Source organism: Gallinula chloropus (genome assembly GCF_964237585.1).
Source record: "Gallinula chloropus genome assembly, chromosome: 22".
Classification (NCBI taxonomy): domain Eukaryota; kingdom Metazoa; phylum Chordata; class Aves; order Gruiformes; family Rallidae; genus Gallinula; species Gallinula chloropus.
The window spans coordinates 395,933-411,734 of NC_140107.1; positions in this window are offsets into that span (position 1 = coordinate 395,933).

Here is a 15,802-nt window from a genome sequence, read left to right on the forward strand (position 1 = left end):
GGCTGCTTGGGGGCCCCCTGGGGGCCCTTCAGGCCAGCTAGGTCTTTGGGTCCTGGCTCCTTCGCTTTGGGAGCTGTTGCTGCAGTTGGGCATGTAGGCCGGAGAGTGCTTCTCCGGCCGCGAACTGCAACCTTGCAGGAATCTCCCAGGTTCCATGCCGAACGAAAGCCCCCAGACCCAAATTGAGAGGGGCTGCTTGGGGGCCCCCTGGGGGCCCTTCAGGCCAGCTAGGTCTTTGGGTCCTGGCTCCTTCGGTTTGGGAGCTGTTGCTGCAGTTGGGCATGTTGGCCGGAGAGTGCTTCTCGGGCCGCGAACTGCAACCTTGCAGGAATCTCCCAGGTTCCCGGCCCAACGAAAGCCCCCAGACCCAAATTGAGAGGGGCTGCTTGGGGCCCCCCTGGGGGCCCTTCAGGCCAGCTAGGTCTTTGGGTCCTGGATCCTTCGGTTTGGGAGCTGTTGCTGCAGTTGAGCATGTTGGCCGGAGAGTGCTTCTCGGGCCGCGAACTGCAACCTTGCAGGATTCTCCCAGGTTCCCGGCCCAACGAAAACCCCCAGACCCAAATTGAGAGGTGCTGCTTGGGGGCCCCCTGGGGGCCCTTCAGGCCAGCTAGGTCTTTGGGTCCTGGCTCCTTCGGTTTGGGAGCTGTTGCTGCAGTTGAGCATGTTGGCCGGAGAGTGCTTCTCAGGCCGTGAACTGCAACCTTGCAGGATTCTCCCAGGTTCCCGGCCCAACGAAAGCCCCCAGACCCAAATGGAGAGGGGCTGCTTGGGGCCCCCCTGGGGGCCCTTCAGGCCAGCTAGGTCTTTGGGTCCTGGCTCCTTCGGTTTGGGAGCTGTTGCTGCAGTTGGGCATGTGGCCGGAGAGTGCTTCTCGGGCCGCGAACTGCAACCTTGTAGGTACCTCCCAGGTTCCCGGCCCAACGGAAACCCCCAGACCCAAATTGAGAGGGGCTGCTTGGTGGCCCCCTGGGGGGCCTTCAGGCTAGCTAGGTCTTTGGGTCCTGGCTCCTTCGCTTTGGGAGCTGTTGCTGCAGTTGGGCATGTTGGCCGGAGAGTGCTTCTCGGGCCTCGAACTGTAACTTGCAGGTACCTCTCAGGTATACATGCCCAACGAAAGCCCCCAGACCCAAATGGAGAGGGGCTACTTGGTGGCCTTCTGGGGGCCCTTCAGGCCAGCTAGGTCTTTGGGTCCTGGCTCCTTCGCTTTGGGAGCTGTTGCTGGATATTGGGCATGTTGGCCGGAGAGTGCTTCTCGGGCCGCGAACTGCAACCTTGCTGGTATCTCCCAGGTTCTCAGCCTAAAGAAAGCCCCCAGACCCAAATGGAGAGGGGCTACTTGGGGGCCCCCTGGAGGCCCTTCAGGCCAGCTAGGTCTTTGTGTCCTGGCTCCTTCGCTTTGGGAGCTGTTGCTGCAGTTGGGCATGTTGGCCGGAGAGTGCTTCTCGGGCCGCGAACTGCAACCTTGCAGGTACCTCCCAGGTTCCCGGCCCAACGAAAGCCCCCAGACCCAAATGGAGAGGGGCTGCTTGGGTCCCCCCTGGGGGCCCTTCAGGCCAGCTAGGTCTTTGGGTCCTGGCTCCTTCGCTTTGGGAGCTGTTGCTGCAGTTGGGCATGTTGGCCGGAGAGTGCTTCTCGGGCCGCGAACTGCAACCTTGCAGGTACCTCTCAGGTATCCATGCCCAACGAAAGCCCCCAGACCCAAATGGAGAGGGGCTGCTTGGGGGCCCCCTGGGGCCCCTTCGGGCCAGCTAGGTCTTTGGGTCCTGGCTCCTTCGCTTTGGGAGCTGTTGCTGCAGTTGGGCATGTTGGCCGGAGAGTGCTTCTCGGGCCGCGAACTGCAACCTTGCAGGTACCTCTCAGGTATCCATGCCCAACGAAAGCCCCCAGACCCAAATGGAGAGGGGCTGCTTGGTGGCCCCCTGGGGGCCCTTCAGGCCAGCTAGGTCTTTGGGTCCTGGCTCCTTCGGTTTGGGAGCTGTTGCTGCAGTTGGGCATGTTGGCCGGAGAGTGCTTCTCGGGCCGCGAACTGCAACCTTGCAGGATTCTCCCAGGTTCCCGGCCCAACGAAAGCCCCCAGACCCAAATGGAGAGGGGCTGCTTGGGGCCCCCCTGGGGGCCCTTCAGGCCAGCTAGGTCTTTGGGTCCTGGCTCCTTCGCTTTGGGAGCTGTTGCTGCAGTTGTGCATGTTGGCCGGAGAGTGCTTCTCGGGCCGCGAACTGCAACCTTGCAGGATTCTCCCAGGTTCCCGGCCCAACGAAAGCCCCCAGACCCAAATGGAGAGGGGCTGCTTGGGGGCCCCCTGGGGGCCCTTCAGACCAGCTAGGTCTTTGGGTCCTGGCTCCTTCGCTTTGGGAGCTGTTGCTGCAGTTGGGCATGTTGGGCGGAGAGTGCTTCTCGGGCCGCGAACTGTAACTTGCAGGTACCTCTCAGGTATACATGCCCAACGAAAGCCCCCAGACCCAAATGGAGAGGGGCTGCTTGGGGGCCCCCTGGGGGCCCTTCAGGCCAGCTAGGTCTTTGGGTCCTGGCTCCTTCGCTTTGAGAGCTGTTGCTGGATATTGGGCATGTTGGCCGGAGAGTGCTTCTCGGGCCGCGAACTGCAACCTTGCTGGTATCCCCCAGGTTCTCAGCCTAAAGAAAGCCCCCAGACCCAAATGGAGAGGGGCTGCTTGGGGGCCCCCTGGGGGCCCTTCAGGCCAGCTAGGTCTTTGGGTCCTGGCTCCTTCGCTTTGGGAGCTGTTGTTGCAGTTGGGCATGTTGGCCGGAGAGTGCTTCTCGGGCCGCGAACTGCAACCTTGCAGGTACCTCCCAGGTTCCCGGCCCAACGAAAGCCCCCAGACGCAAATTGAGAGGGGCTGCTTGGGGCCCCCCTGGGGGCCCTTCAGGCCAGCTAGGTCTTTGGGTCCTGGCTCCTTCGCTTTGGGAGCTGTTGCTGCAGTTGGGCATGTTGGCCGGAGAGTGCTTCTCGGGCCGCGAACTGCAACCTTGCAGGTACCTCCTAGGTATCCATGCCCAACGAAAGCCCCCAGACCCAAATGGAGAGGGGCTGCCTGGGGGCCCCCTGGGGGCCCTTCAGGCCAGCTAGGTCTTTGGGTCCTGGCTCCTTCGCTTTGGGAGCTGTTGCTGGATATTGGGCATGTTGGCCGGAGAGTGCTTCTCGGGCCGCGAACTGCAACCTTGCAGGTACCTCCCAGGTTCCCGGCCCAACAAAATCCCCCAGACCCAAATGGAGAGGAGCTCCTTCGGGGCCCCCTGGGGGCCCTTCAGGCCAGCTAGGTCTTTGTGTCCTGGCTCCTTCGGTTTGGGAGCTGTTGCTGCAGTTGGGCATGTTGGCCGGAGAGTGCTTCTCGGGCCGCGAACTGCAACCTTGCAGGAATTTCCCAGGTTCCCGGCCCAACGAAAGCCCCCAGACCCAAATTGAGAGGGGCTGCTTGGGGGCCCCCTGGGGGCCCTTCAGGCCAGCTAGGTCTTTGGGTCCTGGCTCCTTCGGTTTGGGAGCTGTTGCTGCAGTTGGGCATGTTGGCCGGAGAGTGCTTCTCGGGCCGCGAACTGCAACCTTGCAGGGATCTCCCAGGTTCCCGGCCCAACGAAAGCCCCCAGACCCAAATGGAGAGGGGCTGCTTGGGGGACCCCTGGGGGCCCTTCAGGCCAGCTAGGTCTTTGGGTCCTGGCTCCTTCGCTTTGGGAGCTGTTGCTGCAGTTGGGCACGTTGGCCAGAGAGTGCTTCTCGGGCCGCGAACTGCAACCTTGCAGGAATCTCCTAGGTTCCATGCCCAACGAAAGCCCCCAGACCCAAATTGAGAGGGGCTGCTTGGGGGCCCCCTGGGGGCCCTTCAGGCCAGCTAGGTCTTTGGGTCCTGGCTCCTTCGGTTTGGGAGCTGTTGCTGCAGTTGGGCATGTTGGCCGGAGAGTGCTTCTCGGGCCGCGAACTGCAACCTTGAAGGAATCTCCCAGGTTCCCGGCCCAACTAAAGCCCCCAGACCCAACTGGAGAGGGGCTGCTTGGGGGCCCCCTGGGGGCCCTTCAGGCCAGCTAGGTCTTTGGGTCCTGGCTCCTTCGGTTTGGGAGCTGTTGCTGCAGTTGTGCATGTTGGCCGGAGAGTGCTTCTCGGGCCGCGAACTGTAACCTTGCAGGTACCTCTCAGGTATCCATGCCCAACGAAAGCCCCCAGACCCAAATTGAGAGGGGCTGCTTGGTGGCCCCCTGGGGGCCCTTCAGGCCAGCTAGGTCTTTGGGTCCTGGCTCCTTCACTTTGGGAGCTGTTGCTGCAGTTGGGCATGTTGGCCGGAGAGTGCTTCTCGGGCCGCGAACTGCAACCTTGCAGGTACCTCTCAGGTATCCATGCCCAACGAAAGCCCCCAGACCCAAATGGAGAGGGGCTGCTTGGGGGCCCCCTGGGGCCCCTTCAGGCCAGCTAGGTCTTTGGGTCCTGGCTCCTTCGCTTTGGGAGCTGTTGCTGCAGTTGGGCATGTTGGCCGGAGAGTGCTTCTCGGGCCGCGAACTGCAACCTTGCATGAATCTCCCAGGTTCCCGGCCCAACGAAAGCCCCCAGACCCAAATGGAGAGGGGCTGCTTGGGGCCCCCCTGGGGGCCCTTCAGGCCAGCTAGGTCTTTGGGTCCTGGCTCCTTCGGTTTGGGAGCTGTTGCTGCAGTTGGGCATGTTGGGCGGAGAGTGCTTCTCGGGCCGCGAACTGCAACCTCGCAGGAATCTCCCAGGTTCCCGGCCCAACGAAAGCCCCCAGACCCAAATGGAGAGGGGCTGCTTGGGGCCCCCCTGGGGGCCCTTCAGGCCAGCTAGGTCTTTGGGTCCTGGCTCCTTCGGTTTGGGAGCTGTTGCTGCAGTTGGGCATGTTGGCCAAAGAGTGCTTCTCGGGCCGCGAACTGCAACCTTGCAGGTACCTCTCAGGTATACATGCCCAACGAAAGCCCCCAGACCCAAATGGAGAGGGGCTGCTTGGGGGCCCCCTGGGGGCCCTTCAGGCCAGCTAGGTCTTTGGGTCCTGGCTCCTTCGCTTTGGGAGCTGTTGCTGCAGTTGGGCATGTTGGCCGGAGAGTGCTTCTCGGGCCGCCAACTGTAACCTTGCAGGTACCTCTCAGGTATCCATGCCCAACGAAAGCCCCCAGACCCAAATTGAGAGGGGCTGCTTGGGGGCCCCCTGGGGGCCCTTCAGGCCAGCTAGGTCTTTGGGTCCTGGCTCCTTCGCTTTGGGAGCTGTTGCTGGATATTGGGCATGTTGGCCGGAGAGTGCTTCTCGGGCCGCGAACTGCAACCTTGCTGGTATCTCCCAGGTTCTCAGCCTAAAGAAAGCCCCCAGACCCAAATGGAGAGGGGCTACTTGGGGGCCCCCTGGAGGCCCTTCAGGCCAGCTAGGTCTTTGTGTCCTGGCTCATTCGGTTTGGGAGCTGTTGCTGCAGTTGGGCATGTTGGCCGGAGAGTGCTTCTCGGGCCTCGAACTGCAACCTTGCAGGAATCTCCCAGGTTCCCGGCCCAACGAAAGCCCCCAGACCCAAATGGAGAGGGGCTGCTTGGGGGCCCCCTGGGGGCCCTTCAGGCCAGCTAGGTCTTTGTGTCCTGGCTCCTTCGGTTTGGGAGCTGTTGCTGCAGTTGTGCATGTTGGCCGGAGAGTGCTTCTCCGGCCACGAACTGCAACCTTTCAGGTACCTCCCAGGTTCCCGGCCCAACTAAAGCCCCCAGACCCAAATGGAGAGGAGCTCCTTGGGGGCCCCATGGGGGCCCTTCAGGCCAGCTAGGTCTTTGGGTCCTGGCTCCTTCGCTTTGGGAGCTGTTGCTGCAGTTGGGCATGTTGGCCGGAGAGTGCTTCTCGGGCCGCGAACTGCAACCTTGCAGGATTCTCCCAGGTTCCCGGCCCAACGAAAACCCCCAGACCCAAATTGAGAGGTGCTGCTTGGGGGCCCCCTGGGGGCCCTTCAGGCCAGCTAGGTCTTTGTGTCCTGGCTCCTTCGCTTTGGGAGCTGTTGCTGCAGTTGGGCATGTTGGCCGGAGAGTGCTTCTCGGGCCGCGAACTGCAACCTTGCAGGTACCTCCCAGGTTCCCGGCCCAACGGAAACCCCCAGACCCAAATTGAGAGGGGCTGCTTGGTGGCCCCCTGGGGGCCCTTCAGGCTAGCTAGGTCTTTGGGTCCTGGCTCCTTCGCTTTGGGAGCTGTTGCTGCAGTTGGGCATGTTGGCCGGAGAGTGCTTCTCGGGCCGCGAACTGTAACTTGCAGGTACCTCTCAGGTATACATGCCCAACGAAAGCCCCCAGACCCAAATGGAGAGGGGCTGCTTGGGGGCCCCCTGGGGGCCCTTCAGGCCAGCTAGGTCTTTGGGTCCTGGCTCCTTCGCTTTGGGAGCTGTTGCTGGATATTGGGCATGTTGGCCGGAGAGTGCTTCTCGGGCCGCGAACTGCAACCTTGCTGGTATCTCCCAGGTTCTCAGCCTAAAGAAAGCCCCCAGACCCAAATGGAGAGGGGCTACTTGGGGGCCCCCTGGAGGCCCTTCAGGCCAGCTAGGTCTTTGTGTCCTGGCTCATTCGGTTTGGGAGCTGTTGCTGCAGTTGGGCATGTTGGCTGTAGAGTGCTTCTCGGGCCGCGAACTGCAACCTTGCAGGAATCTCCCAGGTTCCCGGCCCAACAAAAGCCCCCAGACCCAAATGGAGAGGGACTGCTTGGGGACCCCCTGGGGGCCCTTCAGGCCAGCTAGGTCTTTGGGTCCTGGCTCATTCGGTTTGGGAGCTGTTGCTGCAGTTGTGCATGTTTGCCGGAGAGTGCTTCTCCGGCCACGAACTGCAACCTTGCAGGTACCTCTCAGGTATACATGCCCAACGAAAGCCCCCAGACCCAAATGGAGAGGGGCTGCTTGGGGGCCCCCTGGGGGCCCTTCAGGCCAGCTAGGTCTTTGGGTCCTGGCTCCTTCGCTTTGGGAGCTGTTGCTGGATATTGGGCATGTTGGCCGGAGAGTGCTTCTCGGGCCGCGAACTGCAACCTCGCAGGAATCTCCCAGGTTCCCGGCCCAACGAAAGCCCCCAGACCCAAATTGAGAGGGGCTGCTTGGGGGCCCCCTGGGGGCCCTTCAGGCCAGCTAGGTCTTTGGGTCCTGGCTCCTTCGGTTTGGGAGCTGTTGCTGCAGTTGGGCATGTTGGCCGGAGAGTGCTTCTCGGGCCGCGAACTGCAACCTTGCAGGATTCTCCCAGGTTCCCGGCCCAACGAAAGCCCCCAGACCCAAATTGAGAGGGGCTGCTTGGGGGCCCCCTGGGGGCCCTTCAGGCCAGCTAGGTCTTTGGGTCCTGGCTCCTTCGGTTTGGGAGCTGTTGCTGCAGTTGGGCATGTTGGCCGGAGAGTGCTTCTCGGGCCGCGAACTGCAACCTTGCAGGAATCTCCCAGGTTCCATGCCCAACGAAAGCCCCCAGACCCAAATTGAGAGGGGCTGCTTGGGGGCCCCCTGGGGCCCTTCAGGCCAGCTAGGTCTTTGGGTCCTGGCTCCTTCGCTTTGGGAGCTGTTGCTGCAGTTGGGCATGTTGGCCGGAGAGTGCTTCTCGGGCCGCGAACTGCAACCTTGCAGGATTCTCCCAGGTTCCCGGCCCAACGAAAGCCCCCAGACCCAAATTGAGAGGGGCTGCTTGGGGGCCCCTGGGGGCCCTTCAGGCCAGCTAGGTCTTTGGGTCCTGGCTCCTTCGGTTTGGGAGCTGTTGCTGCAGTTGGGCATGTTGGCCGGAGAGTGCTTCTCGGGCCGCGAACTGCAACCTTGCAGGATTCTCCCAGGTTCCCGGCCCAACGAAAGCCCCCAGACCCAAATTGAGAGGGGCTGCTTGGGGGCCCCCTGGGGGCCCTTCAGGCCAGCTAGGTCTTTGGGTCCTGGCTCCTTCGCTTTGGGAGCTGTTGCTGCAGTTGGGCATGTTGGCCGGAGAGTGCTTCTCGGGCCGCGAACTTCAACCTTGCAGGATTCTCCCAGGTTCCCGGCCCAACGAAAGCCCCCAGACCCAAATTGAGAGGGGCTGCTTGGGGCCCCCCTGGGGGCCCTTCAGGCCAGCTAGGTCTTTGGGTCCTGGCTCCTTCGCTTTGGGAGCTGTTGCTGCAGTTGGGCATGTTGGCCGGAGAGTGCTTCTCGGGCCGCGAACTGCAACCTTGTAGGATTCTCCCAGGTTCCCGGCCCAACGAAAGCCCCCAGACCCAAATTGAGAGGGGCTGCTTGGGGCCCCCCTGGGGGCCCTTCAGGCCAGCTAGGTCTTTGTGTCCTGGCTCCTTCGGTTTGGGAGCTGTTGCTGCAGTTGGGCACGTTGGCCGGAGAGTGCTTCTCGGGCCGCGAACTGCAACCTTGCAGGTACCTCCCAGATTCCATGCCCAACGAAAACCCCCAGACCCAAATGGAGAGGGGCTGCTTGGGGGCCCCCTGGGGGCCCTTCAGGCCAGCTAGGTCTTTGTGTCCTGGCTCCTTCGGTTTGGGAGCCGTTGCTGCAGTTGGGCATGTTGGCCGGAGAGTGCTTCTCGGGCCGCGAACTGCAACCTTGCAGGAATCTCCCAGGTTCCCGGCCCAACAAAAGCCCCCAGACCCAAATGGAGAGGGGCTGCTTGGGGGCCCCCTGGGGGCCCTTCAGGCCAGCTAGGTCTTTGGGTCCTGGCTCCTTCGCTTTGGGAGCTGTTGCTGCAGTTGGGCATGTTGGGCGGAGAGTGCTTCTCGGGCCACGAACTGCAACCTTGCAGGAATCTCCCAGGTTCCCGGCCCAACGAAAGCCCCCAGACCCAAATGGAGAGGGGCTGCTTGGGGCCCCCCTGGGGGCCCTTCAGGCCAGCTAGGTCTTTGGGTCCTGGCTCCTTCGGTTTGGGAGCTGTTGCTGCAGTTGGGCATGTTGGCCGGAGAGTGCTTCTCGGGCCGCGAACTGCAACCTTGCAGGATTCTCCCAGGTTCCCGGCCCAACGAATACCCCCAGACCCAAATTGAGAGGTGCTGCTTGGGGGCCCCCTGGGGGCCCTTCAGGCCAGCTAGGTCTTTGGGTCCTGGCTCCTTCGGTTTGGGAGCTGTTGCTGCAGTTGGGCATGTTGGCCGGAGAGTGCTTCTCGGGCCGCGAACTGCAACCTTGCAGGTACCTCCCAGGTTCCCGGCCCAACGGAAACCCCCAGACCCAAATTGAGAGGGGCTGCTTGGTGGCCCCCTGGGGGCCCTTCAGGCTAGCTAGGTCTTTGGGTCCTGGCTCCTTCGCTTTGGGAGCTGTTGCTGCAGTTGGGCATGTTGGCCGGAGAGTGCTTCTCGGGCCGCGAACTGCAACCTTGCAGGATTCTCCCAGGTTCCCGGCCCAACGAAAGCCCCCAGACCCAAATTGAGAGGGGCTGCTTGGGGGCCCCCTGGGGGCCCTTCAGGCCAGCTAGGTCTTTGGGTCCTGGCTCCTTCGGTTTGGGAGCTGTTGCTGCAGTTGGGCATGTTGGCCGGAGAGTGCTTCTCGGGCCGCGAACTGCAACCTTGCAGGAATCTCCCAGGTTCCATGCCCAACGAAAGCCCCCAGACCCAAATTGAGAGGGGCTGCTTGGGGGCCCCCTGGGGCCCTTCAGGCCAGCTAGGTCTATGGGTCCTGGCTCCTTCGCTTTGGGAGCTGTTGCTGCAGTTGGGCATGTTGGCCGGAGAGTGCTTCTCGGGCCGCGAACTGCAACCTTGCAGGATTCTCCCAGGTTCCCGGCCCAACGAAAGCCCCCAGACCCAAATTGAGAGGGGCTGCTTGGGGGCCCCTGGGGGCCCTTCAGGCCAGCTAGGTCTTTGGGTCCTGGCTCCTTCGGTTTGGGAGCTGTTGCTGCAGTTGGGCATGTTGGCCGGAGAGTGCTTCTCGGGCCGCGAACTGCAACCTTGCAGGATTCTCCCAGGTTCCCGGCCCAACGAAAGCCCCCAGACCCAAATTGAGAGGGGCTGCTTGGGGGCCCCCTGGGGGCCCTTCAGGCCAGCTAGGTCTTTGGGTCCTGGCTCCTTCGCTTTGGGAGCTGTTGCTGCAGTTGGGCATGTTGGCCGGAGAGTGCTTCTCAGGCCGCGAACTGCAACCTTGCAGGATTCTCCCAGGTTCCCGGCCCAACGAAAGCCCCCAGACCCAAATTGAGAGGGGCTGCTTGGGGCCCCCCTGGGGGCCCTTCAGGCCAGCTAGGTCTTTGGGTCCTGGCTCCTTCGCTTTGGGAGCTGTTGCTGCAGTTGGGCATGTTGGCCGGAGAGTGCTTCTCGGGCCGCGAACTGCAACCTTGTAGGATTCTCCCAGGTTCCCGGCCCAACGAAAGCCCCCAGACCCAAATTGAGAGGGGCTGCTTGGGGCCCCCCTGGGGGCCCTTCAGGCCAGCTAGGTCTTTGTGTCCTGGCTCCTTCGGTTTGGGAGCTGTTGCTGCAGTTGGGCACGTTGGCCGGAGAGTGCTTCTCGGGCCGCGAACTGCAACCTTGCAGGCACCTCCCAGATTCCATGCCCAACGAAAACCCCCAGACCCAAATGGAGAGGGGCTGCTTGGGGGCCCCCTGGGGGCCCTTCAGGCCAGCTAGGTCTTTGTGTCCTGGCTCCTTCGGTTTGGGAGCCGTTGCTGCAGTTGGGCATGTTGGCCGGAGAGTGCTTCTCGGGCCGCGAACTGCAACCTTGCAGGAATCTCCCAGGTTCCCGGCCCAACAAAAGCCCCCAGACCCAAATGGAGAGGGGCTGCTTGGGGGCCCCCTGGGGGCCCTTCAGGCCAGCTAGGTCTTTGGGTCCTGGCTCCTTCGGTTTGGGAGCTGTTGCTGCAGTTGGGCATGTTGGGCGGAGAGTGCTTCTCGGGCCACGAACTGCAACCTTGCAGGAATCTCCCAGGTTCCCGGCCCAACGAAAGCCCCCAGACCCAAATGGAGAGGGGCTGCTTGGGGCCCCCCTGGGGGCCCTTCAGGCCAGCTAGGTCTTTGGGTCCTGGCTCCTTCGGTTTGGGAGCTGTTGCTGCAGTTGGGCATGTTGGCCGGAGAGTGCTTCTCGGGCCGCGAACTGCAACCTTGCAGGATTCTCCCAGGTTCCCGGCCCAACGAAAACCCCCAGACCCAAATTGAGAGGTGCTGCTTGGGGGCCCCCTGGGGGCCCTTCAGGCCAGCTAGGTCTTTGGGTCCTGGCTCCTTCGGTTTGGGAGCTGTTGCTGCAGTTGGGCATGTTGGCCGGAGAGTGCTTCTCGGGCCGCGAACTGCAACCTTGCAGGTACCTCCCAGGTTCCCGGCCCAACGGAAACCCCCAGACCCAAATTGAGAGGGGCTGCTTGGTGGCCCCCTGGGGGCCCTTCAGGCTAGCTAGGTCTTTGGGTCCTGGCTCCTTCGCTTTGGGAGCTGTTGCTGCAGTTGGGCATGTTGGCCGGAGAGTGCTTCTCGGGCCGCGAACTGCAACCTTGCAGGATTCTCCCAGGTTCCCGGCCCAACGAAAGCCCCCAGACCCAACTGGAGAGGGGCTGCTTGGGGGCCCCCTGGGGGCCCTTCAGGCCAGCTAGGTCTTTGGGTCCTGGCTCCTTCGCTTTGGGAGCTGTTGCTGCAGTTGGGCATGTTGGCCGGAGAGTGCTTCTCGGGCCGCGAACTGCAACCTTGCAGGAATCTCCCAGGTTCCCGGCCCAACGAAAGCCCCCAGACCCAAATTGAGAGGGGCTGCTTGGGGCCCCCCTGGGGGCCCTTCAGGCCAGCTAGGTCTTTGGGTCCTGGCTCCTTCGCTTTGGGAGCTGTTGCTGCAGTTGGGCATGTTGGCCGGAGAGTGCTTCTCGGGCCGCGAACTGCAACCTTGCAGGATTCTCCCAGGTTCCCGGCCCAACGAAAGCCCCCAGACCCAAATTGAGAGGGGCTGCTTGGGGCCCCCCTGGGGGCCCTTCAGGCCAGCTAGGTCTTTGTGTCCTGGCTCCTTCGGTTTGGGAGCTGTTGCTGCAGTTGGGCACGTTGGCCGGAGAGTGCTTCTCGGGCCGCGAACTGCAACCTTGCAGGTACCTCCCAGATTCCATGACCAACGAAAACCCCCAGACCCAAATGGAGAGGAGCTCCTTAGGGGCCCCATGGGGGCCCTTCATGCCAGCTAGGTCTTTGTGTCCTGGCTCCTTCGGTTTGGGAGCCGTTGCTGCAGTTGGGCATGTTGGCCGGAGAGTGCTTCTCGGGCCGCGAACTGCAACCTTGCAGGAATCTCCCAGGTTCCCGGCCCAACAAAAGCCCCCAGACCCAAATGGAGAGGGGCTGCTTGGGGGCCCCCTGGGGGCCCTTCAGGCCAGCTTGGTCTTTGGGTCCTGGCTCCTTCGCTTTGGGAGCTGTTGCTGCAGTTGGGCATGTTGGCCGGAGAGTGCTTCTCGGGTGCGAACTGTAACTTGCAGGTACCTCTCAGGTATACATGCCCAACGAAAGCCCCCAGACCCAAATGGAGAGGGGCTACTTGGTGGCCTTCTGGGGGCCCTTCAGGCCAGCTAGGTCTTTGGGTCCTGGCTCCTTCGCTTTGGGAGCTGTTGCTGGATATTGGGCATGTTGGCCGGAGAGTGCTTCTCGGGCCGCGAACTGCAACCTTGCTGGTATCTCCCAGGTTCTCAGCCTAAAGAAAGCCCCCAGACCCAAATGGAGAGGGGCTACTTGGGGGCCCCCTGGAGGCCCTTCAGGCCAGCTAGGTCTTTGTGTCCTGGCTCATTCGGTTTGGGAGCTGTTGCTGCAGTTGGGCATGTTGGCCGGAGAGTGCTTCTCGGGCCTCGAACTGCAACCTTGCAGGAATCTCCCAGGTTCCATGCCCAACGAAAGCCCCCAGACCCAAATGGAAAGGGGCTGCTTGGGGGCCCCCTGGGGGCCCTTCAGGCCAGCTAGGTCTTTGGGTCCTGGCTCATTCGGTTTGGGAGCTGTTGCTGCAGTTGGGCATGTTGGCCGGAGAGTGCTTCTCGGGCCGCGAACTGCAACCTTGCAGGAATCTCCCAGGTTCCATGCCCAACGAAAGCCCCCAGACCCAAATTGAGAGGGGCTGCTTGGGGGCCCCCTGGGGCCCTTCAGGCCAGCTAGGTCTTTTGGTCCTGGCTCCTTCGCTTTGGGAGCTGTTGCTGCAGTTGGGCATGTTGGGCGGAGAGTGCTTCTCGGGCCGCGAACTGCAACCTTGCAGGATTCTCCCAGGTTCCCGGCCCAACGAAAGCCCCCAGACCCAAATTGAGAGGGGCTGCTTGGGGGCCCCCTGGGGGCCCTTCAGGCCAGCTAGGTCTTTGGGTCCTGGCTCCTTCGGTTTGGGAGCTGTTGCTGCAGTTGGGCATGTTGGCCGGAGAGTGCTTCTCGGGCCGCGAACTGCAACCTTGCAGGATTCTCCCAGGTTCCCGGCCCAACGAAAGCCCCCAGACCCAAATTGAGAGGGGCTGCTTGGGGGCCCCCTGGGGGCCCTTCAGGCCAGCTAGGTCTTTGGGACCTGGCTCCTTCGCTTTGGGAGCTGTTGCTGCAGTTGGGCATGTTGGCCGGAGAGTGCTTCTCGGGCCGCGAACTGCAACCTTGCAGGATTCTCCCAGGTTCCCGGCCCAACGAAAGCCCCCAGACCCAAATTGAGAGGGGCTGCTTGGGGCCCTCCTGGGGGCCCTTCAGGCCAGCTAGGTCTTTGTGTCCTGGTCCTTCGGTTTGGGAGCTGTTGCTGCAGTTGGGCACGTTGGCCGGAGAGTGCTTCTCGGGCCGCGAACTGCAACCTTGCAGGTACCTCCCAGATTCCATAACCAACGAAAACCCCCAGACCCAAATGGAGAGGGGCTGCTTGGGGGCCCCCTGGGGGCCCTTCAGGCCAGCTAGGTCTTTGTGTCCTGGCTCCTTCGGTTTGGGAGCTGTTGCTGCAGTTGGGCATGTTGGCCGGAGAGTGCTTCTCGGGCCGCGAACTGTAACCTTGCAGGTACCTCTCATGTATACATGCCCAACGAAAGCCCCCAGACCCAAATGGAAAGGGGCTACTTGGGGGCCCCCTGGGGGCCCTTCAGGCCAGCTAGGTCTTTGTGTCCTGGCTCATTAGGTTTGGGAGCCGTTGCTGCAGTTGGGCATGTTGGCCGGAGAGTGCTTCTCGGGCCGCGAACTGCAACCTTGCAGGACTCTCCCAGGTTCCCGGCCCAACGAAAGCCCCCAGACCCAAATGGAGAGGGGCTGCTTGGGGGCCCCCTGGGGGCCCTTCAGGCCAGCTAGGTCTTTGGGTCCTGGCTCCTTCGGTTTGGGAGCTGTTGCTGCAGTTGGGCATGTTGGCCGGAGAGTGCTTCTCCGGCCGCGAACTGCAACCTTGCAGGAATCTCCCAGGTTCCATGCCCAACGAAAGCCCCCAGACCCAAATTGAGAGGGGCTGCTTGGGGGCCCCCTGGGGGCCCTTCAGGCCAGCTAGGTCTTTGGGTCCTGGCTCCTTCGCTTTGGGAGCTGTTGCTGCAGTTGGGCATGTTGGCCGGAGAGTGCTTCTCGGGCCGCGAACTGTAACTTGCAGGTACCTCTCAGGTATACATGCCCAACGAAAGCCCCCAGACCCAAATGGAGAGGGGCTGCTTGGTGGCCTTCTGGGGGCCCTTCAGGCCAGCTAGGTCTTTGGGTCCTGGCTCCTTCGCTTTGGGAGCTGTTGCTGGATATTGGGCATGTTGGCCGGAGAGTGCTTCTCGGGCCGCGAACTGCAACCTTGCTGGTATCTCCCAGGTTCTCAGCCTAAAGAAAGCCCCCAGACCCAAATGGAGAGGGGCTGCTTGGGGGCCCCCTGGGGGCCCTTCAGGCCAGCTAGGTCTTTGGGTCCTGGCTCATTCGGTTTGGGAGCTGTTGCTGCAGTTGGGCATGTTGGCCGGAGAGTGCTTCTCGGGCCTCGAACTGCAACCTTGCAGGAATCTCCCAGGTTCCCGGCCCAACAAAAGCCCCCAGACCCAAATGGAGAGGAGCTCCTTGGGGGCCCCATGGGGGCTCTTCAGGCCAGCTAGGTCTTTGTGTCCTGGCTCCTTCGGTTTGGGAGCTGTTGCTGCAGTTGGGCATGTTGGCCGGAGAGTGCTTCTCGGGCCGCGAACTGCAACCTTGCAGGATTCTCCCAGGTTCCCGGCCCAACGAAAGCCCCCAGACCCAAATGGAGAGGGGCTGCTTGGGGGCCCCCTGGGAGCCCTTCAGGCCAGCTAGGTCTTTGGGTCCTGGCTCCTTCGCTTTGGGAGCTGTTGCTGCAGTTGGGCATGTTGGCCGGAGAGTGCTTCTGGGCCGCGAACTGCAACCTTGCAGGTACCTCCCAGGTTCCCGGCCCAACGAAAGCCCCCAGACCCAAATTGAGAGGTGCTGCTTGGGGGCCCCCTGGGGGCCCTTCAGGCCAGCTAGGTCTTTGTGTCCTGGCTCCTTCGGTTTGGGAGCTGTTGCTGCAGTTGGGCATGTTGGCCGGAGAGTGCTTCTCGGGCCTCGAACTGCAACCTTGCAGGAATCTCCCAGGTTCCCGGCCCAACGAAAGCCCCCAGACCCAAATGGAGAGGGGCTGCTTGGGGGCCCCCTGGAGGCCCTTCAGGCCAGCTAGGTCTTTGGGTCCTGGCTCCTTCGGTTTGGGAGCTGTTGCTGCAGTTGTGCATGTTGGCCGGAGAGTGCTTCTCCGGCCACGAACTGCAACCTTGCAGGTACCTCCCAGGTTCCCGGCCCAACTAAAGCCCCCAGACCCAAATGGAGAGGAGCTACTTGGGGGCCCCCTGGGGGCCCTTCAGGCCAGCTAGGTCTTTGGGTCCTGGCTCATTCGGTTTGGGAGCTGTTGCTGCAGTTGGGCATGTTGGCCGGAGAGTGCTTCTCGGGCCGCGAACTGCAACCTTGCAGGATTCTCCCAGGTTCCCGGCCCAACGGAAGCCCCCAGACCCAAATTGAGAGGGGCTGCTTGGGGGCCCCCTGGGGG